Source organism: Dromiciops gliroides, chromosome 3, assembly GCF_019393635.1.
Source record: "Dromiciops gliroides isolate mDroGli1 chromosome 3, mDroGli1.pri, whole genome shotgun sequence".
Taxonomy (NCBI): Eukaryota; Metazoa; Chordata; class Mammalia; order Microbiotheria; family Microbiotheriidae; genus Dromiciops; species Dromiciops gliroides.
The window spans coordinates 156732907-156759085 of record NC_057863.1 but is presented as its reverse complement, the minus strand read 5'-3'; the positions used below and the strand labels follow the sequence as shown (position 1 = coordinate 156759085).

General features: G+C 39.3%; 1 non-coding gene across 1 annotated transcript; it reads right to left on the bottom strand.

Annotated features, from left to right (window-relative positions):
• Nucleotides 1-3161: 3161 nt before the first annotated feature.
• On the bottom strand, nt 3162-3323 carry LOC122752411. The gene has a single exon (XR_006356156.1). It is a non-coding gene; the product is annotated as a U1 spliceosomal RNA (small nuclear RNA).
• Nucleotides 3324-26179: the final 22856 nt, after the last annotated feature.

Here is a 26179-nt window from a genome sequence, read left to right as displayed (position 1 = left end):
CTTGTACTTGTATTGCTGAGAAGAATCAAGTCTATCACAGTTGATCAACACATAATGTTTATGATACTGTGTAGAATGTTCTCCTGGTTCTGCTCATCTCAGTCATCATCAGTTCATGCAAGTCCTTCCAGGTTTCTCTTAAATCCTCCTGCTCATCGTTTCTTACAGCACAATAGAATTCCATTACATAGAATAATATTTTTTAAAGAGCTGAAGAAAGTGTTAAATTTCAATTAGAGGTTAATAACAATAATATACGTGTGTGTACATGCATATATATATACTATATATATAATATACATTTCCCATTTAAGTCCATAAACCCTATGAAATCTATCCATGAACACTTTTGGGGGGGTCCTGTGGGTCCCAAGTTAAGAACCCCTGTTCTAGATGGATATCTGTAATAAACCAGTGCTACATTGAGCACATACTGGCAGATGGGTGTTCTTAAAATGAGTCTCATTGAAAATTCTTCCCTATCTCATAGCTTGTTTGTGTATGTGCCTATCTAGGCAATGAAAAAGAGTTTTTGGTGCAGATGAACCCCAGATCTCTATTAATTTGACAATATAATCCACTTTAGAACAATAGACAAAGAATGGTATTGTCTAGTACAGAGGTGTCAGATTCAAATAGAAACAATTTCTATGGTCCACATATTGACTTAGAAAACCACAAATTAACATTACTCATGTTTTAGTGTATTTTTATTCATTTTTGTTAGCTATCTCCCTATTACATTGTAATCTGGTTTGGGTGGCACAGTGTGGATTTTTGAGTTTGACACCACGGGTCTAGGATACACGTTCTTAAGCTTAGAACATGAACTTCTCAAAAATAACTTTATTTAATATAATTGGTTTCTGTTGTAATTCTATATATTTTCCCTCATGCTTTCTGCTATTTATTTCTCCCAAACTTCTGATGCTTTCCTTTTCCTTTTTAAAATTTCAAAGAAAAAGCTGATTCGATCCCATTACTGATCAGCATTGGACCAATCCCATTACTGATCAGCATTGGACCTTTCATCCTCTTGGTTTTCAACCTGGGTCTTTTGTCCTTCCTTAAGGCAACCTGGTGATTCCGGCTGCTAGGGCCTCTACCATATAAATATCAAATTTAGTGCAGGCAACTAGTCAGGTAGTCCACTGTAGCTAAAACTCCCAAGCTCAAGTGATCCACTAGCCTCAGCATCCTTGGTAGCTGGAAGCTCAGGCATGAGTCACCATGCCCAGCATGATTCTTCCTTCTACCATCTATCTGCTTGTCATTATCTATGATGCAACTTCTCTATATGAGTAGAGTTACTAGCTCTTTTTTTTTTTTTTTTTTTTTTTTTTTTGGTGAGGCAGTTGGGGTTAAATGGCTTGTCCAGGGTCACACAGCTAGTAAGTGTCAAGTGTCTGAGGCCAGATTTGAACTCAGGTACTCCTGACTCCAGGGCCGGTGCTCTATCCACTGCGCCACCTAGCTGCCCCTTTACAAGCTCTTTCAATTTAAGTTTGGGCTTTAACTTTTAGTTTCCTTATTTGTAAAGAGAGGTGACTTTAATAGATGAGCACTAAAGTTCTTATTAGCTACTGTAGCATCTGTGTCTCCCAATATACAGGAGGGTCCTCATATATAGGACCCCAGAAAGGTACCTCAGGTTCAAGATACTTTGTGGATCATCCTGAGCTCAAGAGAAAGAACAAGATTGTATAGGTAGACCCGGGAATCATCTGTATAGAAATAATGGATGGGGGGCAGCTAGGTGGTGCAGTGGGTAGAGCACCGGCCCTGGATTCAGGAGGACCTGAGTTCAAATCCAACCTCAGACACTTAACACTTACTAGCTGTGTGACCCTGGGCAAGTCACTTAACCCCAACTGCCTCACAAAAAGAAAGAAAGAAAGAAAGGATGACCTAAACCAAACAGAAAGGCTCCAATAGCTCAAAGCAAAACATATTTTATAAAACAATAGTGAAATAACTAAAAAGAAAGATTTCCCCCCTCCTACCCATACACAGAAAAGTATAGGTTACCTACCACAGCACCAAGTGGGGGTGGGAATATACAAAGAGAACATATATGACAAGAGTGGTATACAGAGTGTTTGGTAGGACTACCACCTATGGTGTGAGGGCTTGCCAAGCCTTCTTCAGGGCTGCTCATCTATCTCTGGTGTTTACCTTCACCTAACTCTCACCTGTGGCTCCAAGAAGCTGTATCATGTGTAGTGGTTACATCCTGGTAAAACAGTGTTGGCAGATGAGCTAGACCAGGTTAAGGGTAACCAACAGGCCTCAAACCCGTTGAAGAATTAGGGAGATGGGGCAGCTAGGTGGCGCAGTGGATAAAGCATCAGTCCTGGATTCAGGAGTACCTGAGTTCAAATCCGGCCTCAGACACTTGACATTTACTAGCTGTGTGGCCCTGGGCAAGTCACTTAACCCCCATTGCCTACAAAAAAAAAAAAAAAAGAAAGAAAGAAAGAAAGAAAGAAAGAAAGAAAGAAAGAAAGAAAGAAAGAAAGAAAGAAAGAAAAGAAGAATTAGGGAGATGTCTATCCCAAGCATGTGAAAACTTCCCTGAGTGGAATGGGTGGATGAGAGCAATTTGTCCCAGCAGTTACGAAGGCAACTGAAGCAGTCTCTGTGGAGTGCTTAGAGCTTGGTCAGATGACAAAGATGCCAAAGTGATCCACTGCATCCTGGACCATCTCCAATCATCTTGACTTTTGTCTTGCCTCTGTACTCTGACGACTCTTGAAAAGAGAATGAGGCTGATGACTTTGTGCAACTCTGACTCACTTAAAGCCAATTCACGTACAAGTCAAGACATCACACGTGATGTTACTGGTCCTTTTTGGACATGAAGTACAAACAACATGTGACCAGGGAACACATAGGGCTGGAGCAACACATATCTTAAGCCACAATATTGTTTTTCTCCCCACACCATAAAAGATTATGATTTGGTAATTTGGTTATTTTATGTGTTCACCATTCTCCTGATTGGGAGATTCATTCCTTTTATTATTATTATTATTATTATTTTTTTTTTTGGTGAGGCAATTAGGGTTAAGTGACTTGCCCAGAGTCACACAGCTAGTAAGTGTCAAGTGTCTGAGGCCGAATTTGAACTCAGGTCCTCCTGAATCCAGGGCCTGTGCTTTATCCACTGCGCCACCTAGCTGCCCCCATTATTATTATTATTATTAAATTGTTTTTGCATTTGGGGAAATTGCAGGGTTCAGCCCATCTGGAGTCCAATGGATAAGCCTCACCCTGGGAAAACCACCTTCATGATCATGGAATCACCCCTGCCAGGTAAGTATAGAGTCATTCCTTTTTGAAGATGGGTCAATATTATGCTTGCATTCAAAGGGGAGTACACCATTATCATTCTTTTGAGATTTTTCAGCACTAATATATGTACATATGTTACTGTTCTTATGCATAGTTTGGGAGCTTCTATACTGTATATGTATTTTCATTGATGCATTCCTTAATAGTAAGGATTCTTTTTCCTCTTCTAATTCTTCTTCCTCTTCTTCCCTATTCTTCTCCTCCCCTTTGCCTATTTCAGTGCTTATTAAACTGTTAAATTGTCTTGTTGACAGGACATGATAGAAAATTAACTTCATTTACCTTAGCTAAGAGCTTTCAATTTGGGACTTTTCTCAACCTGATTGCTCATCTATAAAATAACATAGGATGGGACAAATGATCTCTAAGGGCTCTTTCTTTTTTTTTCCCCCCTTTTTTTTCTTTTTTTGTGGAGCTGTGAGGATTAAGTGACTTGCCGAGGGTCACACAGTTAGTAAGTGTCAAGTGTCTGAGGTCAAATTTGAACTCAGGTCCTCTTGAATCCAGGGCCAGTGCTTTATCCACTGCACCACCTAGCTGCCCCTAGGGCTCTTTCTAGGTCTAAAATTCATCGATATGGTTCCTCTGTTTGACTTTTAATGCTTTTCATTCTCTGGCCCCTTCCAACCTTTCCAATATTCTTACACTACTTGTTCCTCCCATACAATACTCCATTTAATTACTCCTTGCCTTTTTACTGCCTGTTCTGCGTACCTGAAGTGCTCCCCCTTCTCATCTTTGTCTCCTGGTTTCCTTGGCTTCCTTCAAGACTCAATCCAAATCCCATTTCTGCAAGAAACCTTTTCATGGTACTCCTTAATGTTAGACTGAGAACAAAGGCCACCACCACCATCACTAAACAACAGCTTTTTCTCTGAGATTACCTCCAAGTTACCATGTATATATATTGTGTATGCATAGTTTTTTGCTTATTGTCTCTCCCACTAGAATGTGAATTCTTTCTGGACAGGAAGCGTGCTTTTGCCTTTCTTTGTGTCCTACCATATAATAGGCCATTCATAAATGCTTGTTGATCAACTGACGGATGACCCAGACTCAAACCTTATGACCACAGCAATAGTGTTCTTTTAACTTTGCTTCCTTATGATAAAACATAAGGAATTAAAATTCTAGGAAGTTGGAAAGCCAAGGATATTGCTACTTTGATTTTAGGGTTTTCATTTTCTTTTTTATTAACTTCAAATACTACCCCCTAATTTTATATCTAATGCTCAAATTCCATTTTTAGCTGTCTATACATGTCTTACCCTTAAGCTTATAAGTAGTAGAATGACTTTATATTAAATTAACAATAATTATATTATTAATTTAATAGCAAGCTAATAGGCATCAATAATTAAAGAAACAAAATGAAGAAAAACTTCTCAAATTAAAAAATTTAAATTACTTATATTTTGATCAACGAAAAACTTTAACAATTTTTAACATTTGCTCTGTAGTTCTTTAGGTTTCTTGCTGATATTTTTTCCCCCTGTGGTTAGAGTCAATATGTCTGGTTTTTTACCAGTTCTAACATCTTCTTTCTGTCTCACTTTATATGTCATTATTTAGTCTCTATTTATATATTTATTTGTATTTTTCAGTGTGGCCATTTTAATGGCACAATAGTATTTTGTTATATGAATATATCAGCTATTCCACAGTCATTCAACATTGAGGTTGTTTCCAATTTCACTGTCTTCCAACCTTATCTCAAACTGTTTCTTTTTGTTTATTATGTGTTACAAGCAAATTGAATTACTTCCTGGCTGGTGTTCTGGTTCTTCTTCCATCTGTCTCCATTCCTTTGCTTATATGATTCCCCATTCCTGGAATGAACTACCTAATCCTTGTCTATGGAAGTCCTTCCCTCAAATGCTTGTTGATTGATTGATTCCTTCAAGGACTAACTTAGAATCGGCTTCCTCCAAAATGAATCTTTCCCTTTATTTCTACCTTCCTGTCTCCTCACATCTCCTTCTTCTCCCAGGAGAGCAATTTCTCCCTCTAAACATTTGTCATTACTCTTTACATTTGTCTCTCTGTTTCCTTAAATAAGGTCAGCACTGGAATCTTTTCCCTCTTCTCCTCCCTCTCCTTTTTAAGTGATTGAGTTTGGGATCTGGGAGGTCTCCCCACCCTTGGCATGGAGAGAGGTTAAAGGAGGAATACAATCAAGTAAGGTTTTCCTGTGAGGAAGATTCACTCCTGTGATTCAGATTGTAATCCATACATCCTGCCCATGTGGTGCAATTATTGTTCCTTCCCTTCCATGAGTTTGCCATAGGGCCCATTTTATGTGTTGCGAAGCATCCTAGATTTTAATTTTTTCCCTTTTATTATGAACTTAATCATTAACAAATACAAACATTTCAATATATGAAGAACAAAAAGGAAGGATCATATAAGAAATGATGAATTTCTGTTCTGTAGTTTGTTGTAGAAATATGTATGTAAAATTACCAAGGTAGCAACAAAATTGTCCCCTTCTGAACTTCTTTCTAATTTCTTTTGGGTATTTTAAATGCTTTTTAAATTTTCTTCTTCTTCTTCTTCTTCTCCTTCTCCTTCTTCTCCTAATCCTCCTCCTCCTCCCTTTTTTTTGCATTTCTATCATTACTCCATTAACCACCCTTCCTTCCCACCCCCCATCCCTTAACATGGAAGCCTTCCCTTGTAACAAATAAGTATAGCCAGGCAAAACAAATCAATATACTGACTATCTAAATATGTCTTTTTTAAAATTTATAAGCCATTTTCTCTTTGCCAACAGGTACAAAGCATTCTTTTTTTTTTTAGTGAGGCAATTGGGGTTAAGTGACTTGCCCAGAGTCACACAGCTAGTAAGTGTTAAGTGTCTGAGGCCGGATTTGAACTCAGGTCCTCCTGACTCCAGGGCCGGTGCTGTATCCACTGTGCCACCTGGCTGCCCCGCAAAGCATTCTTTATCCATAGTCTTCTGAAGTCATGACTGGTCAGTGAATTGATCAGAGTTCTGAAGTATAGAGACCTTCTCTTCCTCTATACTTCATGGAGACCGGCTGTTTTTCCCAACTTTGAATTCCTTAGCATCATTTTTACTTCCTTGATAAGCATATATGGGACTGTGATGAAAAATATGGTGGCTCTACTGTCTTCAATGTTGAGAAGGGTTTATTATAAAAATCTTTGCAGGTATTTTCCACATGTTATAATGTGGGCCTAACTCAGACTGGGCCTCTGGTACTGTAAGTCCAATATTTGAACCAGAAAATCATAAGTTATTCAATAGTTAACAAATGGATGTTTACTAATCCTCAACACAGAAAGGATACTCAACAAGGATATATCGCTTAGCTTGGGTAGACACCAACTTCCTGATCTCCAGACTGAAACACATCTGTTGAGCAGGGTAGGGTGTGGTGACTTGAGTGGCTTTGGGACATATGCCTAATCTTAAGTGTCTGATTCCATGTGAGCTGACTTCTTTTATCCCTTTGACCAGGAAATCAGTCAATTTGGCCCGAGACCAAAAAGAAGCTACACAAATGGTCAGGTCAATCAAGACTGCAATTTGCTTCATTGCCTTTTAGAAAAAGAACCAGCTCAGCTTACATGGAGTGGAGGGTAGAGGGGAATTGTGTTTCATAGCATCTTTCATCTTCTTGTTGTCCTCCTTCCAGTTTCATCCTTAGATGTCTGGACTGACTTTGCAAAAGTCTTTAAAATGATTTTCTACTCCACTGCATCTTATTGTTTTAGAGGCAATATTGATTGCTCATAATCTTGTACCATTCTTAAGATTGTAGTTTATATTCTAAACTAGTACTGCCCTAGGCTGCCATATTTATCTCTTTAGCAAATAAGTCAATGATTTGCTGACTATGACAGTTTTCAGTAACTTTTAGCCTCCTCGTTATAGCAATCAATTTACATGGGTTAAATTTCTATATGAAATTACTGCAATCTTTGTCAATGTCTTTTCCTCTACCCAGTTGCCATTTTTTAGCATTAGTAATTTTTATAGTAGGTCAGATTGGAATTGTCTTAATTGAATGTCATATATTTCCTCATTTTTTTTTCAATTTTAAAAAAATTTATCTTTGTTCTACCAAGTCAGTGATCTAACTGTATATAGCCAACTGATTCAGGAATGACTCCCACATTATAATAAGCTATGTTAAATATAACAGTTTTCATTTTTTTAAATATTATTTGGTTTTTACCATGTCTAATGTCTTGTGATTTGTTTTCTTAAAGCACTCATGATGTCTAGGTATAAGATTTCCTTGTATCCTGCAAGCCTTTTATCACTTTAATTGCTTACAATACACTAAAGTCCAGTCTCACTTTTGCATTAAAGTCACTGAGTATCAAACTATACACTGATTTAATTTGGTCTTACCAAGTTCTTCACAGAATTTCTCATCTTTTTCATCTGTAAGAGTAAACTGCAGGGGGCAGCTAGGTGGCGCAGTGGATAAAGCACTGACCCTGGATTCAGGAGTATCTGAGTTCAAATCTGACCTCAGACACTTGACACTTACTAGCTGTGTGACCCTGGGCAAGTCACTTAACCCCCATTGCCCTGCAAAAAATTTAAAAATAAAAATAAAATAAAAAAAGAGTAAACAGCAATTATTTTCATGTTGTCTCTTTGCAGATACTAAACCCTGCAGTATAAAATGACAAGATGCCCCAAGAAATAGTACTTAATGTTGCTTCTATATACACAATAAAACCAACTCTGTCAGTATATTTATTTACTTCTCTAAGGAAAACCTTTGAGCCCTCCTTCCATTGAATGTGACTTCTTTCTGACTTCTGCTTTCTTTTATAAGTGAAAATGTCAATATTAATATGATTCAGTCCCCCCAGTAGTACAGTATATCTATTTGGTCAGGATCTCACATTTAAAGTGGTAACCTCTAAGTTAATGTTTATAGATGACATAAAACCTAAGTGGTTCTTTCCAATCCTGTAGAATAATGATTACTCTTTGGTAGACCAAGTGACCAAGAATTTATTAAAACATCTGGGAAACAATCATAATTTCCAGAGAATGTCTCTATGGTGGGTCAAAGTGCTAAAGTTTTTAATGAGCATAATTAAAAGAACAGGTAAATATTAATCGGGAACAGTTTTCATGGGTAATATCTTCCTGAGCATAAAAAAATGGGACAATGTGGGTTCGCTATAGAAAAATGTAGTTGCTGAAACAAGGGAGAAAAACAGGTTTATATGTTCTTTCACTTCAAGCCCAATGGAGAATAGTTTACTAAAATGGAAGCATTTAAGCTAATCTGGATTCTAAGGCACTTTCTAAAGAAGCAGGGCCATAAAGGATGGAGAGTCATTTTGTATTTTTCTTTGTTTCCTAGTTTACAACAGCCAAATAAGTCATGACCAAATAATCAGCCTATTGGTGATAATCTTCTCTGTATTAACCAGGCTGGTCTTTGGAAATAAGACATAGTAATGGGGCAGCTAGGTGGCGCAGTGGATAAAGCACTGGCCCTGGATTCAGGAGAACCTGAGTTCAAATCCAACCTCAGGCACTTGACACTTACTAGCTGTGTGACCTTGGGCAAGTTACTTAACCCCCATTGCCCCACACAAAACAAAACAAAACAAAAAAGGAAATAAGACATAGTATATTGGTAGCACCATCCTATAAGCCTCTTCAGTTTATTTAGAATGTGTGCTCTAGTGGCATAATTTTCAAGAAACCAGAGTAACCTGGGCATGTGATAAGGAATTCATTCCATGTAGAGATTCATTCCATGTCTGTTAAACTGAATCACTACATAAACGTGTCATTACTAATAACAATAACAAATTTATCTTTGTATGATTAATTATCAAGGTGCTGAGATTTTCTATAGGAATTAATTTTGATGTTTTTCTTTCTGCACAATTGATGGTTTCCTTTATACATTTAACTGACATTAGTAAGTACTTATATATTTCAAATTAATATGTTCTTATTTTAATGATACTTTTAACCAGGAGATAATTTCCTTGTTCATCTCTTTTATTGCCTTCTTGTTTGAACTTGAATTTCTCAGATGCCATAAATGCAATTTCAGATCTTTTTTTTTTCACTAACTGTAGCATGATTGATTTTAGTCCATCTTTTCACCATAACTTTATAGGAATCATTTTGCATTTTATATGTATCTTATATAAAACATATTGTTGACTTTAGTTTGTTAATCTATTCTACAACGATTTTTCTTCTCAACATGACAGTTAATCTACTCATGATCAATGTCACATTTATTGAACTTGACTGATCTTGTACCATACTTCATTAAATTATTGGCTTTTGCAAAAAAAAGAATATAGATTTTTACTTTACTATTTCTATTCTTAAGCCAAACTAAACAGAAGAGCACTAAACAAAATCTCCATATTTTATGCTCTGTATTTATGCCTAGAATTTAGCCACTACTTCCTAATCTTTTGTTGCTATTTCTAACTTTTTTTCTCACTCCTCTCCCCACCTCCTTGATTTTTCTTTTTTTTTGCTAGACCTGTAATAGTATTGAGAGTCAGTCAGCATCATCTCATGAAGCATGCTGGACTTTGTCAGGAGTAACGTGTTCAAATCATGTCACTGTCATTTATTAACTTTGTTTTTGTTAACGTCTTGTCTCTGTTTCTTAGTTCTTTCTTCTCTAAAACTAAAATAAAAATACCTTTAATGCCAATTTCACAAGACAGTTTTAAGGATCAAATGAGATAATATATAAGAAACATTTTGTAAGTCTAATGTACTTTAAAACTCTCAGTTTTCATAATGGCCGATTAGCAATTTAAACAAAACATTGCATTTTTTTTGGGGGGTGAGGCAATTGGGGTTAAGTGACTTGCCCAGGGTCACACAGCTAGTAAGTGTTGAGTGTCTGAATTCAGATTTGAACTCAGGTCCTTCTGAATCCAGGGCCGGTGCTCTATCCACTGCGCCACCTAGCTGCCCCAAAAAACATTGCATTTAAAAAAATTAACCTACAGGGGCAGCTAGATGGCACAGTGGTTAAAGCACTGGCCTTGGATTCAGGAGGACCTGAGTTCAAATCCAGCCTCAGACACTTGACACTGGCTGTGTGACCCTGGGCAAGTCACTTAACCCTCATTGCCCCATAAAACGACAACAACAACAAAATTAACCTACAGTGGTTCTTATAGTAAGGCAACAACTAGTTAATCACAATTTAAAAAATATTTATTATTCTGATTATGATAATAGTAAGTGTTGCTGCTCCCAATTCTTTGTCAATAAGGAACTCCCATGCTCAAGGTCCTTGCATGTAGTCCAATTGAGTTTGGTTTTGGCATATTGTTGCTTAGTCGTTTTCAGTTGTGTCTGACTCTTCTTGACTCTATTTAGGGTTTTCTTGGCAAAGATACTGGAGTGGTTTGCCACTTACTTATCCAGCTCATTTTAAAGATGAGGAAACTGAGGCAAATAGTATTAAGTGATTTACCCAGGGTCACGTAGCTAAGAAGTATCTGAGATTTTGTTTTGTTTTTTGTTTTTGTTTTTTTGGTGGGGAAATGGGGGTTAAGTGACTTGCCCAGGGTCACACAGCTAGTAAGTGTCAACTGTCTGAGGCTGGATTTGAACTCAGGTACTCCTGACTCCAGGGCCAGTGCTTTATCCACTGCGCCACCTAGCTGCCCCTGTATCTGAGATTTGAACTCAGGAAAATGAGTGTTCCAGATATCACACACCACATTCTATCCACTGTCCCACCTAGCTGTTCTCCCTTGGGAAAGCCTTTCCTCTAATTGGAGGGGTTAGGCTCCATTTCTTCACACAGTTCAGCTCATTAACTGTTAACCCTAATGCTAATTTACTTACACCCAATGTTTGACCTCATATTTAAGATCTGTCCAAAAAGAGGAGTAGAAAAATACTCAATCTACAATACAAATAGGCATGGAGACAGCTATTTGTTTCTTATGCATAAAAGAAATGCTAAACAGATAACCCTCACAAGTGTATATTTGACAGATGTGTCTATCTCATGATTTATATTTGTAATAATAGGAATGGTGTGAGTGGTCTGTGGTCTGTTTCAATTACTCCAAAATGTAACACAATAAATGAGTTTCTAAGGAGGAAAACTTAGGTGCTTAAGGCACTCACAACTCTAGATTATATACACTTCAATGTTACTTTTTCATTCAGCAACACAAAAAAGTGCTTTTCTGTCCACTCCTAGACTATTGATCTTCACCTCTCTTCTGCCGGAGAAATCTTCTCCTCTACTTGAACACAACCTTTATAAACTCTTTCAATTAACCATTACCCTTAAACATTTCAAAAGTGCTAGTTCTTATTGTGAAAGGCAATTCTATTTAATCTAGAGAATTGCAAAACTCATCAAACTATCTCCGGGTGATACAGAACAGCCCAGACATTTATCCACTCACTGAATTGCTGTCCTGACCAATCAGAATAAAGCCCACCTCAACACAGGATATCAAAGCAGCTTCAAAATCCTGAGTTTCCCTCTCAAGCCAGAGCTCTCAGTAGGGCAACAAGCCCTTGGGTAAAGCTTCATGTTTCTCCAACTCTAAGTGGCACTGAAGGGCAATAGCTGTTACCAGAGCTCTAGGCCAATGACATCGATTCTCTCTGACCAATCAGAGACCATTGAACCAAAAAGCCTTCTCTCATCTTCACCTGTCCCAACTCTGACTGAGCAGCTTTTCAAACGTTACTTCTTTAATTAACTCTCAGTCATGGGCAAGAGGTGGGGGTTGGGGGAGGGGGAGGAATCTGACTTAGTGATTGCTGGCAAGATTCTTGGCAGAGTCCTCATTAATAGGCTAATCCTTCACCTGGAAGATGGTCACTGACCCAAGAGCCAGTGTGGCTTCAGAAATGGCCAAGGAATGGTTAGTATGTTGTCTGCCACTCAACAACTTCAGGAGAATTGCCAAGAGCAGGACAGAAGTCTGTATACAACATTTATTGATCTGACCGAGGGCCTTTGATACTGTCATTTATGAGGGCTTGTGAAAAATTATGGTGATATTTTGTTGCCCAGAGTTTATCAGTATTGTATGTCAGACGCCATGCTTGAACAGCTTCTGGGTAATGGATGATACTCTTGAGTTTTCCCATTCACCAATGGAGCGAAGCAGGGCTGTGTGCTTGCTCCCATCCTTTTTAGCATGATGTTTTCAGCGATGTTGACAGATACCTTCAAGAAGGACAAAAAACGGCATCAAGATCAGCCACACATTGACAGCAAATTGTGTAACTTGAAAAGGTTACAAGCCAAGACTCAAGTTGGAGGAAGAATCGGCATGTGATTTTTTTTGTTCACAAATGATAGTGTACTCAATGCAGCCTCTAAAGCTGAGTTGCCAGGAAGTGCTCATTTCGGCCTAACAACCTATGACAAGAAAATAGAGGTTCTCTACCAGGCGGCACCACACCATCTGTATGTAGAACCATTGGAGACACTAGCATAGAACCTAACACTTTGGCATGCCTGACATCAAAGAAGGTGCTGTGTTTCATGAACAGAGCGTAATTGCAATAGCTCAAACGAAATGTGAGATGTGCATATTTAGAGACATTTTCAGTCCAAAAATGTTCATATGAACTATTTGTGCCCAACCTGTGGCAGATCCTTCTGAACTTGTATTGGTCTGATCAGCCACAGTAGGAAACACAGTACCCTGTTGTCATTTTGGCCCTCTTCAAGAACAAAGGACAACAACCAACCAATCAATCCGGTCTCTTATATATACCCCACTTCCTGTACTACTGCTATCTTCTCTTACCCTTTTTTCACTTTAGTTCAATGGAGGACTGGGATCCAAAACCAGTTCCTTTGGCTCTAAAGCTATTATTCTTTCCACTGGACCATGCTGTAAAAATTTGAAGAAAATTTTCCTCCTTTTCAGAGCTTCTGTTGGCTCCCCACTCCTTTTTTTAGAAGGGGGGTGGGTCATAAGGAACCTGGCTACCAGGTAAGCTTTCACTCTGTTATCTTTCTGGAAGTTTTCTTATTTTTATCCTCTATCCAGCTATTCTCATGCAAATGGATAAGGGGATGGAGATTGTCTTTACTTTGTATGCTTAGTTTGAAAATACATCCAAATCGGGGGGCAGCTAGGTGGCACAGTGGATAAAGCACTGGCCCTCGATTCAGGAGGGCCTGAGTTCAAATCCTGCCTCAGACACTGACACTTACTAGCTGTGTGACCCTGGGCAAGTCACAACCCCCATTTTCCCACAAAAAAAATAAATTAAAAAAAAATACATCCAAATGAATCCAAACTCTTTTTGATGGTTACCATCAGAGTTTGACTGTAGATTCAATAATTAGCTACCTCTAGATTCTCAGTCTCCTAAAACTCCATCAACTTCAGTCTTGAAGTTTTTATTTTTTATTTTTACAAAGGGTTTTCTGAAACACCAAGTAAAGGTTCTGCTCTCCGGTGAATTTGAATGAAAATGAAATCTTATTTTAAGTTTTTCTAATTTACAGTCATGTTCTGAAATTACCATCTCATTCATCTTTATCCTCAGTTCCCTTTGATGTAAAGAAAGGTTGAAATAATAACTTCAGATATTCCTTAAAGTGTTTAGAGATCCCTCCACCTGTTCTAAGTTTTGGTGAGCCTAGCACAGTGTCAAAGAGTTGAAAAGTAATGAATAATACTTGTTAATGGATTGACTGGTCATGGGCTCAGAGTAGATCAACAACTGAGATTGTATACTTAAAAGTAGAAGAATTTTAATCCACTCCTTTGCCCTATTCCCTCCCAATACAGCAGCACCTCTGCTGAAACAAAGAAAAAAGCACCAAGTGCCCATTATTGTAATCTCATTGCCCATTAATCCTAAAAACCAATAACAAAAAAACAAAAAACCCTACCAGTTCTCCAGACTTTTTCAAATTGCTAGACGTAATTTCATAGGTTTATGGATTTAAAACTGGAAGGAAACTTAGAAATCATCTAATTTAACCTTCTCATTTTATAGGTAGAGGAATTGAGGTTCCCCAAGACCAGGTGACATCCCCTGCCTCCAGATCACACAGATGGGAACAGTGAGCCAGAGAAATGAGAAGTTCCCAAAGTGTCCTTCTCTTTGTGTTAGGAGGGAGCCCCTGACACTAGAGTTTCTACTCATGTACAAGCTTACAAGCAGCTCATACTGGTGTCACTACTGTTACCACTGTCACCAAGGCAAAGCTTCTGGTCAGCTTCCACAATAAGCCTCTCTTTTTTTCCTTTCAAGTCCGCCCTTTATGGTAATGTTCACCTGACTTCATATATACAAAAACTGAGGGCCCAGGTATAGGAGTGCCCAGACTAAGTTTCTTAAGTATCAACCCCACTTGGGTGGCTCCAAGTCCTAGATTAAAACAATTAGCGGGGGCAGCTAGGTGGCGCAGTGGATAGAGCACCGGCCCTGGAGTCAGGAGTACCTGGGTTCAAATCCGGCCTCAGACACTTAACACTTACTAGCTGTGTGACCTTGGGCAAGTCACTTAACCCCAATTGCCTCACTAAAAAAAAAAAAAAACAAAAACAAACAATTAGCAATTAAATAGCTCTTTAAGGTTTGCAAAATGCTTTACAAATATTAACTTATTTTATTCTCACAAAAACCCTGGAAAGGTAAATGCTATACCTAATAAGCATTGAAGGCTGGATTTGAACTCAGGTTCAGCACTCTATCCATTGCACCAGCTAGTTACCTCTGTTTGTTGTTCAGTGGTTTCATTTGTATTTGACTCTTTGTGACTAGTTGGGGTTTTCTTGACATGAATGGTGAAGTAGTTTGAAATTTCCTTCTCCAGCTCATTTTACAGATGAGGAAACTAAGGGAAACAGGGTTAAGTGACTTGCCCAGGGTCACACAGCTAATATGTGTGTGAGGCCAAATTTACCTTTTTTTTTTTTTTTTTTTTTAGTGAGGCAATTGGGGTTAAGTGACTTGCCCAGGGTCACACAGCTAGTAAGTGTCAAGTGTCTGAAGCCGGACTTGAACTCAGGTACTCCTGACTCCAAGGCTGGTGCTCTAGCCACTGCGCCACCTAGCTGCCCCAAGGCCAAATTTGAACTGAGGAAGATGAGTCTTCCTGACTCCAAGCCTGGCACTCTGTGCACTCTGGCGCCACCTAGCTGCCCTAGCTGCCACTATACATTATCCAATTTGTGCCTCTTGATATTCCTCTTTTCAGGTATTTACCTTTTGGACATTAGTACCTGCATGTGGATGGATGGATGGATGGAAAGATAGATTATAGACAAGAAAAGGGAAAGAGAAGGGTGAAACATGGAACTGAAAACAGTTAATTTGGCTGGTTTTAATTTTATGCAGGGGAGTGAGTTGGGTGTGGGGGAAGAGAAATTTATATCTACTAGCTAAATGAGTTGGATAAGTCCAATGAACAGATTTGTACTATCCATGGATTTTAATGATCCATTAAGATGATATTATAAAGCAAACTCTTTATCGTATAAGCATAAGTAATACAAGGTGTTAACTTCGTCTTTTAGGCTAAATCAGGGAGACATCATTCTTGCTCTAGAGACTCACACATTTCTTGAGACTCCTGTTCAGGATCATTATAGATGATCTCTAAAAGCCCCAAGAATTACATTTTAATTAAAATTCCTAACTATTTATAAAGACTGACTGACAGTGCCGTTTGAAGTCTGCATGAGGGTGACTTATGCTGCCCATTAATTACATTCCTAGGGAGGGCTTATTGATAGAGAGTGAGAAAGGAAATAAACTGAAAAGATTCTGATACAAAAATGAAAGGTATCAACCAAACCTAATAAAGAGAGCTGTACCCTCCTCCCCCAAACAAAACCCCCAAACCTTCTCATCATCTTTTGTATCTATCAATTATAAGGTGTGCGAAATGGGTAGTTGTCTCCTCTCAATGTGGATATAATAGTCAGTCATACTCCCCCTGACCTGTTTGTAGGACAAAGGTCTCAGATCCCCTCCTCCCCCTCAGGTTAGCAAGGTCACATGGTTCAAGGAGTCCTGGTCTCAATAAGGTCGCTCCAGAGTTGTGCCCATATAAGGAAGTATAAGGTCCACTCCTGAGTCATGCCCATACAAGGAAGAGGGGTGGGAATACTGCGTTCTGATTAGCTAGTTTTTGCGCGCAGATTGTAACCCCACCAGTGACGAAAAAGGGGAGGGTCCATTCGCGTTAGGGACTAGGGTATAAAACAGGGCCTTCAAGCCCCCTTTCTGGGACCCACTAGCTGCACACTAGGGTGCCTCCTTCTCATGAGAAGAAAATAAAGCCTTTGTCACTTCGCTGCTGAGTTCCTGAGAATTATTGAGAAGAGGATGGATTTTTCCCTCACATAAGGGAAATAGAGAAGGATGAGAAATAATTGACAAAAATGCCTTACTCAGCAAGGTCCTCATTTCCCCCTCGAAATTGAAGAAAGTTAAAGGGAAGAGGAGTAAGGCCCACAACCTGCCAAATTTACATTTACAATCTGCTTTGAGCCAGAGCCTGCTGCAAGAAAAATATCTACACATGCTGAGAGATGAACCACTGGTTTTAGTAAGAAACCAAATTATGCTTCTGGCAAAACTCCACCAATCAGCCTTTGTTTCCATCAAGCTAACTGTTCCCGGATGTTTGCTTGGAATGTTGGGTTTCTTTTTTTTTTTAAACACACATTATTCTGTCACTATTGAAACATTTTAAAGATTTAATAATAGAAAACTGATGCTGTTCTTTTTAAATGCTGGCTTTTAACTGCAGTCTTTTTCATTGTGACCTTTCTGTGAAATAAGTGACCTGAACTTTTATTGTATGCTGACTTTGAAATCCATTTGCATTATTCAATTTGGGCTAATTTGTCTTCCGGATGCCTAATCCTGAATCAAGGAACTTTGCTTACAGAATCTTGACTATTCATCTACCAAGAGGAAAGGCATCTTAGTTCTGGCTTCTTCATTTTTATTTTCAGGCTAATTACTAGTTTTACTTTTTCAGAGCACTGACCACTTACCATCATCCTTCGAGTGCCTCAAACAGTTTTTGTACAAGAGCTTTTTCAAAAAGCTGGCTAAGGTTCATTCCAATGTTCTTTAGAAAAGAGTCATTCTATAACCTTCCAGTAGAGATGGTGTAAAATCCCAGATCTAGAGGTTCATTTGTAAGAAAAAACTAATGTGGGGGAGATTTTCTATTGTGTTTATTGGCATATTGTTAAATCTACAACACTACTTCTCCATATCCCTTTTCCCTTCTGTAATTCTTCCATAGTCTGGTTTTGGAATCATCTGTTTGTTTTTCATTTTAATAATATTTTATTTTTTCCAATTACATACTAAAAGCAAATTTTAACATTCATTTTTAAAGAAATTTGAATTCCAAATTCTCTCTCTCCCTTCCTCCCTATCTTCCCATTATCTCCCTGAGAAGGCAAGCAATTTTATCTAGGTTACACATGTGCAGTCATGCAAAACATATTTACATATTAGTCAAGTTGTGAAAGAAAACAGGAAAAGAAGCCATAAAAAATAAAGTAAAAATAGTATGCTTCAGTCTGCATTCAGAATCCATCAATTCTTTCTCCAGAAGTAGATAGCATTTTCCATTATAAATCGTTCAGAATTATCTTGGATCTTTATATTGATGAGAATAGCTAAGTCATTAACAGTTGGTATTCTACAACATTGCTGTTATTATGTACAATGTTCTGGTTCTGCTCATTTTGCTTTGCATCAGATCATGTTGGTGTTAACTTGTAAATTAAGGAAACAATCAACATAGGAGAAAATAAGGTCTTTAATCTTGGCAGAGGAACTATAGCTCTTAGTATCACAAAGCAAAAAGCTAGGAATACCCAAAGATAGGAATTGAGGACAGGGTTTTTATGGGGTAACAGAAGAAAAGGAAACCAAAAGACTGCCCCTGAGTTGAGTACAGAAGCTAGTAACTACTTAATGTAAATGAACCTTTAACAAAAGAAACTATAGAACTGCTCCAGAGTTAAGTATAGATGCTACTTAACTCTAAATAGAAACTACTTAATGTAGGTGGATCCTTTTACATAATAACATAAAGTCTAGGAAGAAAGGTGGGGGATCATTTTGTTTTTTGTTTTTGTTTTTTGCTTGGGGGGAGGTCCATAAGTCAATCAAGAATCTGGCATTGAAAAAGACTAGTCAGCCCCAGGCAATTCACCTGCCTGGGTAGGGGGGACTGGGTGGGGAATCAGTCAGTTCTCAGTAAATTTGTAGTTATCATTGGTCTTTTCTGGAATAAGTTGTTACTTTTTCTAGTTTCACTATGAAGTGTTGGGGCAATCAGTTATATAAATCATGGCTCCCCTACCCCAAATGCAATACTCTAGTCAGACAATTGTAAAGAATTAATTGTTATTTGAGGTTTTTATGCCTCTGCGTGCACTGGCCTGGGGCTCCGCAAACCCCACTGTGCTCTACCCTCTGGTTGTAGCCATTGCCAGGGCTCTGGCACCTCACATCATTACTACTCACCGACGACGCCTACATGGGCCTGGCAAAATTATAATGATTGGAAGCCTAGTGAGGGCAGTTATGTGACTGTCAGAGCGGCCATCCCATTGGCTGGGGCTGTGTGGGGTGTTTCTAGGTTTGGGGGAGGAGAATTGGGCATTCTAGGTGGAAGCTAGAGAGCGACAGGCATTATGCTGAGTATTCTCAGCTGATTCCTGAGAGGTGGTATTTTTTCAGGTATTATAATTTCCCTTTCCCCATTTTATTTCCTTTCCCTTGATCCTACTGATCCTGTTTGTGTTTTTTTTTTTTTAAGTTCGTTCTTGTTAAAATAAATCTTGTTCTATTTTGAGGGAGGCTGCTGGTCTCCTTCCTTGCCCCAATATTGCTGCGAGCCGCTTAGCTAGCACTCCCCAATTAAAAATTGGTCCCCACAGTTTTTGGCGAGTCAACCAGGAGTTGATTAACCTAGTGAATTTCTTTAACCCACCCCTCCTCCCCCTTATTTGGCCATGAGTCAACTAACCTGGGGGACCTTCTTGCCCCTCCCCCACTACCCCCTTAGGCAATCTCCCTTGCTCTTAAAAAAAACAAAAAACCTTAGCGTTTATCTTGCTGGTCAGAGAAAAGTCGGTTCATTTTGAACTGCACCATGATTGAATATTTGGCTCCCCCCTTGTATATTCTAATTGACATATTTTGGGACAGCATATTGTCCCGATTTAAACTGTTGGCCTGCTCAATACTTATTCATGGCATTGCTGGTTTCCTCCTCACAAACACAGTAAAAAATCTTTGGAACAATGGTATGGGAGAGTTTATCTTTCCCACTGAGCACATATACAATATTACTGAAAGCATTACAACTAAATTAGAACTTTACTATACCACTATCATTATAACTCAAATGGCTATAAATTTTATTCTTGTTATTGTCATTATTGCAATGTGGTATTTTTTCCAAAAAAGCTGTAAAGAGAGGAAGGGATATGATCATAGTAGACCACGTGTTCAGAGGGATACCAGTACAGGTCTCTCTATTGGAGATGACCTGGGTTCAGAAACAGATTTAGACTAGTCTTTAGAATCAGATCAACAGAAACTGCTCCCCCTACAGAATGTTACAGCCCGCAGAGCAGCACAGCGTAAAATATATAGCCCATTCAGTCCAAAGAATCCGTGTGCATGGAAGAAACTTATACCTAGGTTTGATCAGAATCCGAAGTCAGTAATTTTGCAGTTAAGGTCCATATTTAATACATATCAACCCACTTGGGCCGATGTCACTTGTCTTATGGAAATTATGCTATCCCCAAGTGAAATTGCAGATATTGTCACAGCAGGAAATTCCTTGGTGGCCTCTGAGGAAGCGTTAACAGAGTGGCCTCTCCAGGAGCCAAACTGGGATTATAATGATCCACAGCAATTCCAAGAATTAAAAAATGCTAGGGAAACGCTCCTGAAAGGAATGGAATCCTGTTCTAAGAAATCTGACAACTGGCAAAAGTTTTTAAAACTTGCTCAGGAGCCTAATGAACATTCTAATAGATTTTATGATAGACTTTGTGAAGCTGCTAGGCAATTTACAAGACTGGACCCACTAGACTCAAAAGATTCCTATATTGTACAGAATATATTCGTAGATCAATCATTGCCAGAAATACGTAAATTTTTTATGATGCAGTGTCCAGGCTGGAAAGATATGGCTGTAGAAAGGCTTAAAGAAATTGCCACCTATATCTTTGAGGGGAATGAAGACAATACGGCTAAGCAAAGCATTCTGGCACCAGCACTTTCAGGTCAGGCATTTAAAGGTCAGGACAAAACCCCTAAGGTGTGTCAGTACTGTGAAAAGCAAGGACACTCATTGAGAGAATGTAGAATTAGAAAGCAAGAACTCAGGTGGGCAGTAACTGAGGGTCTGGAATATTTTTTCAGGAGAAACCAGAATAATTATGGAAATTTTTACCAGAAAGGAAACAACCAAGATAATTACAGACCTTATTATAACCAGAATCAGTATAATCATAGACCCTATCAGGGAGGTACAGAAGGACAGAATCAGAATCGGGGTAACTCTAGAATTCCTCAGAGGGAGACACAGGACTGACAGTGTCCAGGGGAGGAGTGGAAAATAAATACAGAAAGCTTTACTTTTCCAGATCCTGAATTTTTGAACCCTCTTATACCAATCCATTCACCTCCCCAGAGTAACGAACCCCATGTGACCCTCAAAGTTGGGGACATGTATTATGATTGTCTGTTAGATACAGGAGCCTCTAAATCAGTCTTAGTGCGTAAACTAGACCCTGGGTGCAATGCTATTGGATCTTTAAATGTGGTAGGAGTCTCAGGTAAGGCCCAAAGAGTGGCAGAATTAACCCCTTGCATGGTATCTATGGGGCCTTTAACTGTGGAACATTCATTTTTACTTATGCCCGATGCCCCTGTAAATTTATTAGGTCATAATCTCCTTTGTAAATTTAGAGCAACCATATCTTGTGTTTCAGATGGGGCTGTCTCTCTGTGGTTGCCAGAGGATACTGTTCATTTATTACCAATTTTGATTGCAGATGCTCAAGGAGCAGTATGGGATACATCCAAAATCCCCTCTGACATTCCTGAGTCCCTATGGGCCTCATCCCCTACTGAAGTGGGGCTCCTTAAATCTGCTATGCCTGTTACTATTAAAGTTAAAGGGGGACCACCTCCATCCATTCTGCAGTATCCATTGTCTAAAGAAGCTATAGAAGGGATCACCCCTATAATTGAGGCTCTGAAAAGTCAGGGTATTATTGCCCCATGCCATCATTCTCCATGTAATAAATAAATAAATAATTCTCCATTTTGCCAGTTTAAAAAACCCAAGCCTGGCCCAGATGGCAAACCTGTTTATCGTTTTGTATAAGATCTTAGAGCTATTAACAATTATGTTATTCCTAGATATGCTATAGTCCCTAATACTGCCACCATAGTTTTTTCAATCCCATGTGAGCCTACAAGCTTCACAGTGGTAGACCTCTGTTCTCCCTTTTTCTCTATACCAGTGCATGAGGACTTCCAGTATTTATTTGCCTTTACCTAGAAAAATACACAGTGGACCTGGACTAGACTCCCACAGGGATTTGTGGATAGTTCTACATTATTTTCTCAAATTTTACAACAGGACCTGGACTCTATTACTTTTAAAGGTTCCACTTTAGAGCAGTATGGAGATGATTTACTTTTAGCCTCCCCTGATGCTGACACCTGTCAGGAAGACAGCCGCCATTTATTATTAGAACTATACAAGAGAGACCACAAGGTCTCTAAGTCAAAGGTACAATGGTGTTTACCTCAAGTAGAATATTTGGGCTTCATTATGGCTGCTGGAACTTGCTCTGTCTCTTCTAAGAGAGTCCAGGCTATTCAACAACTCGCTGCTCCCTCTACTAAGAAGCAGTTAAGGGCCATTCTGGGAGCAGCTGGGTATTGCAGGCAATGGATACCCTCTTTTGGTGAAATTACTAAGCCTCATATAGCTCTAACCAAAAATTCTGTCCCAGAACCTTTACAGCTGGATTCCCAGCATCTCTCAGTTATAACAGAATTGAAGCAGGCATTGTTATCAGCACCTGCACTAGGACTCCCAGATTACGGTAAGCCTTTTACTCTTTTTGTGCATGAACAGAAGGGAGGGGCTTCTGGGGTCCTGACTCAATCATTAGGACCTGTACAGCATCCAGTAGCTTATTATTCCAGCCAACTAGATTCTGTGGCCTCTGGGGTGCCACCCTACCTCAGGGCAGCGGTGGCTACAGCCCTTTTGGTAGAAAAAGCCTCTGATTTGATCCTAGGTAATCCTCTTACAATACAATGTCCCCATGAAGTAGATGCCCTCTTACTACGTCATAGAACACAAGCCTTTTCAGACCAAAGGCTGGCTAAGTATGAAGTAACCCTGCTAGGTCATGAAAATATCACTTTAAAATGCTGTACAGTCCTTAACCCAGCAACACTGGTCCCTAACTTACCACTCTTGGGAGAGCTGTTGCATGACTGTGCCTCTTTAGTTGATATGGCTGAGAAACCCTGTGATGACCTTTTGGATACACCTTTAGAGAACCCTGATATTGTCCTCTATACAGACAGTTCTTCATTTATGAAAGATGGCACCCATTTCACTGGGGCTGCTGTAGTTTCTGATTATGATATTATCTGGGCAGCTTCTCTGCCTTCACATTTTAGTGCATAAGCTGATGAACTTGTGGCTCTTACACAAGCCTGTAACATTGCCAAAGGGAAGAGTGCTACCATTTATACTGACTCCAGATATGCCTTCGGTATATGCCATGCTGTAGGCATGCTTTGGCTACAGAGGGGCTTTCTAACATCCTCTGGCAAAGCTATTGCTAACGGAGACCTTATCAAGGACCTCCTATGTGCCCTGAAACTTCCCTCTGCTCTAGCAATTGTACATTGCCCTTCCCACACAGGGAATAGTGATCCTGTTTCAACGGGGAATGCACGAGCTGATTCAGTGGCTAAGCTTGCTGCTTTAGAAGCCCCTGAACATGTATTTAACCTCTCACCTTCTGAGGATGTTTCTCTCCACCTAACTTATGATGATTCTGAAGTGGAAAGGTGGAAAAAGAGATTCAAGGCTAAACAGATCAATGGAGTCTGGATGTCTTCGGAGGGAAAACCACTTCTCCCCCAGAAATTCTATCATCAGGTATACCTCTCTATTCACAAGAAAAGCCATTTTGGCACACAAGGCATTGTGGCCTCAGTTAGAAGGACCTGGTTAGCACCAGGTATAACTAATATAGCATCTCGAATCTGCTCGGGCTGCTCCACATGTCAGTCTTACAATCAACATGCTTTCTGTGCTAAAGCATATGGAGGGCGCCCTTTGGCATATACACCTTTTGAACATCTACAAATTGACTTTATTTCTATGCCCAAAGCAGGACAATATAAATTTTGCCTTGTTATTGTTGACCAGCTCACTCGATGGGTGGAGGTTTTTCCTACCCCACGAGCAACTGCTGGTGTTGTGGCCAAAGCTCTCCTTAAAGAAATTGTTCCTCGCTTTGGGCCGGCAGCATACATTGACTCTGATAGAGGTACACATTTTACAGATTCAATTCTCTCCCAGATTTATTCTTTCTTGGGAGTAACTCCTAGATTTCATACTCCTTACCACCCTCAAAGCTCAGGCCAAGATGAACGTATGAATAAAGAACTTAAGAGCATGATTGGCAAATTATGTACTGAAACCCATTTAAAATGGCCTGATGTTCTACCTTTGGCATTATTCTATCTGCACAGTAGACCAAGAGGTGAATTCCACATATCTCCTTATGAGATGCTTTTTGGTCACCCTCCTATCCAAGCTAAAACTTTTTCCCCAGTCTATACATCACTGGTGGGAGGTGATACTTCTGTTGCTTCCTATATACAGGAACTACAAACTAGGTTACATGAACTCCATGAAGCAGGAGTTGCTGTACAAGCTGGTCCTTTAGACTTTTCCTTGCATGATTTAAGTCCTGGAGACAATGTATATATTAAGAATTTTCAGTGGACCAGTGGGACCCAGCCCACTTGGGAAGGACTTTTTCAGGTATTATTGACAACTCCTACTGCTATTAAAACTGGAGAAAAAGAATCTTGAATTCATTGTTCCCACATGAAGCCCATACCATTTGTGGGTAAAGTAATTTCAGATAAAATTCAACCAACTGCTAAAGAGCAAAGAAACCAAACAGAGCATAGGGGTAATAGACAGTTCCAATTTGCAAGCATTATCACTCAATTGCAAACCCTGGGATTCAAACTCTGTAAGGTATTAGGAGATGGAAATTGTCTTTTCAGAGCCCCTGGAGACCAGTTAGAAGGTCATTCCAAAAACCATCTCAAACACATTCAAGAAACTGCTAATTATATACTCAGTCATAAAGAAGACTTTAGATCTTTTATAGAAACAGATATTCCCTTTGAAGAATATGTTGCTGATTTGAAAAAAGCTGGTACTTGTGCTGGGAACGACACCATTGTAGCCTTTGCCAAACATAACCAACTGAATGTAATCATTCACCAGTTGAATGAACCTCTATGGATCCTACTGATCCTGTTTGTGTTTTTTTTTTTTAAGTTCGTTCTTGTTAAAATAAATCTTGTTCTGTTTTGAGGGAGGCTGCCGGTCTCCTTCCTTGCCCCAATATTGTGGTGAGCCGTTTAGCTAGCACTCCACAATTAAAAATTGGTCCCCACACAATGCATGCCACAAATCCAAAGGCAAAGCATTTAATTAAGGCAAAATAACATAATAATGGGAGAAATAATTAGATGGTTGAGTAAATCTCAGCTCCGTCCCTTCCCAATACCCCATAAAATCTCTACTACTTCCCAAAATAATGGATGGGGGCAAAAATCTCCTGGGAAAAGCCAATTCAGGGGAGGAGAAACTATACTTCTTGCATATGGATGGATGAAGTTAGGGGTCAGTCTTATAACATGTTCTTGATATCCAACATAGGGATCTACTATAGTCCATTGAGGCTAGATTTGCCTCAGCTTTGGTGCTAGGGTGCTAGGAGTTAGCCTCCTGGGTTCCTATTCTCTGTAGTGTCTAAGGCTCAAATGTTCAAGGGAGACAATATTCTATGACATCAGAGGACTCTAGTTCTGCCCTCCATCCTTGGCAGTTCCTATATAGCAAAGCATTCAATAGGTTTCCTACTTAGAGTTCTAGCCTTATTTCACATTATTCCCTTTCAAGTACTTTATATTCTAGCTGTGCTGGACAATAAGCTGTTGCCCAAACAGCACTCCACCTCCCACATCCAAACATTGCACACAGGCCATCACTGGAAAGCACACCGTCCTCATCTCAGGCTTCTTCAAGGCTTTGCTCAGGTATAATATCCTCCAAAAAGGGTTCTGGGATCTCTTCAGTAGTTTAGTGATATCTTCCTCCTCAGATTACCTTATTATACTTACTTGTCTGTGTGTGGGTTGCATCTCCCTACATTGAATCTAAGTTCCTTGAAAGTAGGGGTCACAGGTTTGCCCCTCTCATATCTGTAGCACCTACTACTGAGCCTTGCAAACAGTAGGCACATAAATGACTGAATGAAATTGAAATTAGCAAAAAAATATCCCTTTGGGGGGGCATTATTGTTTTACCCCCTCCATGTCATTGATCTTAACAATCACCACCACCACTACTACTATTACTACTACTACTGTTGTGTTAATGTATCCTAAGATCAAACTTGCTCTTTTTTTGTCTACCAGGTCATGCTGTTGAGCTTTTAGAGTAATAAACTCCTCAAAGCTCTTTCAAAAGAATTT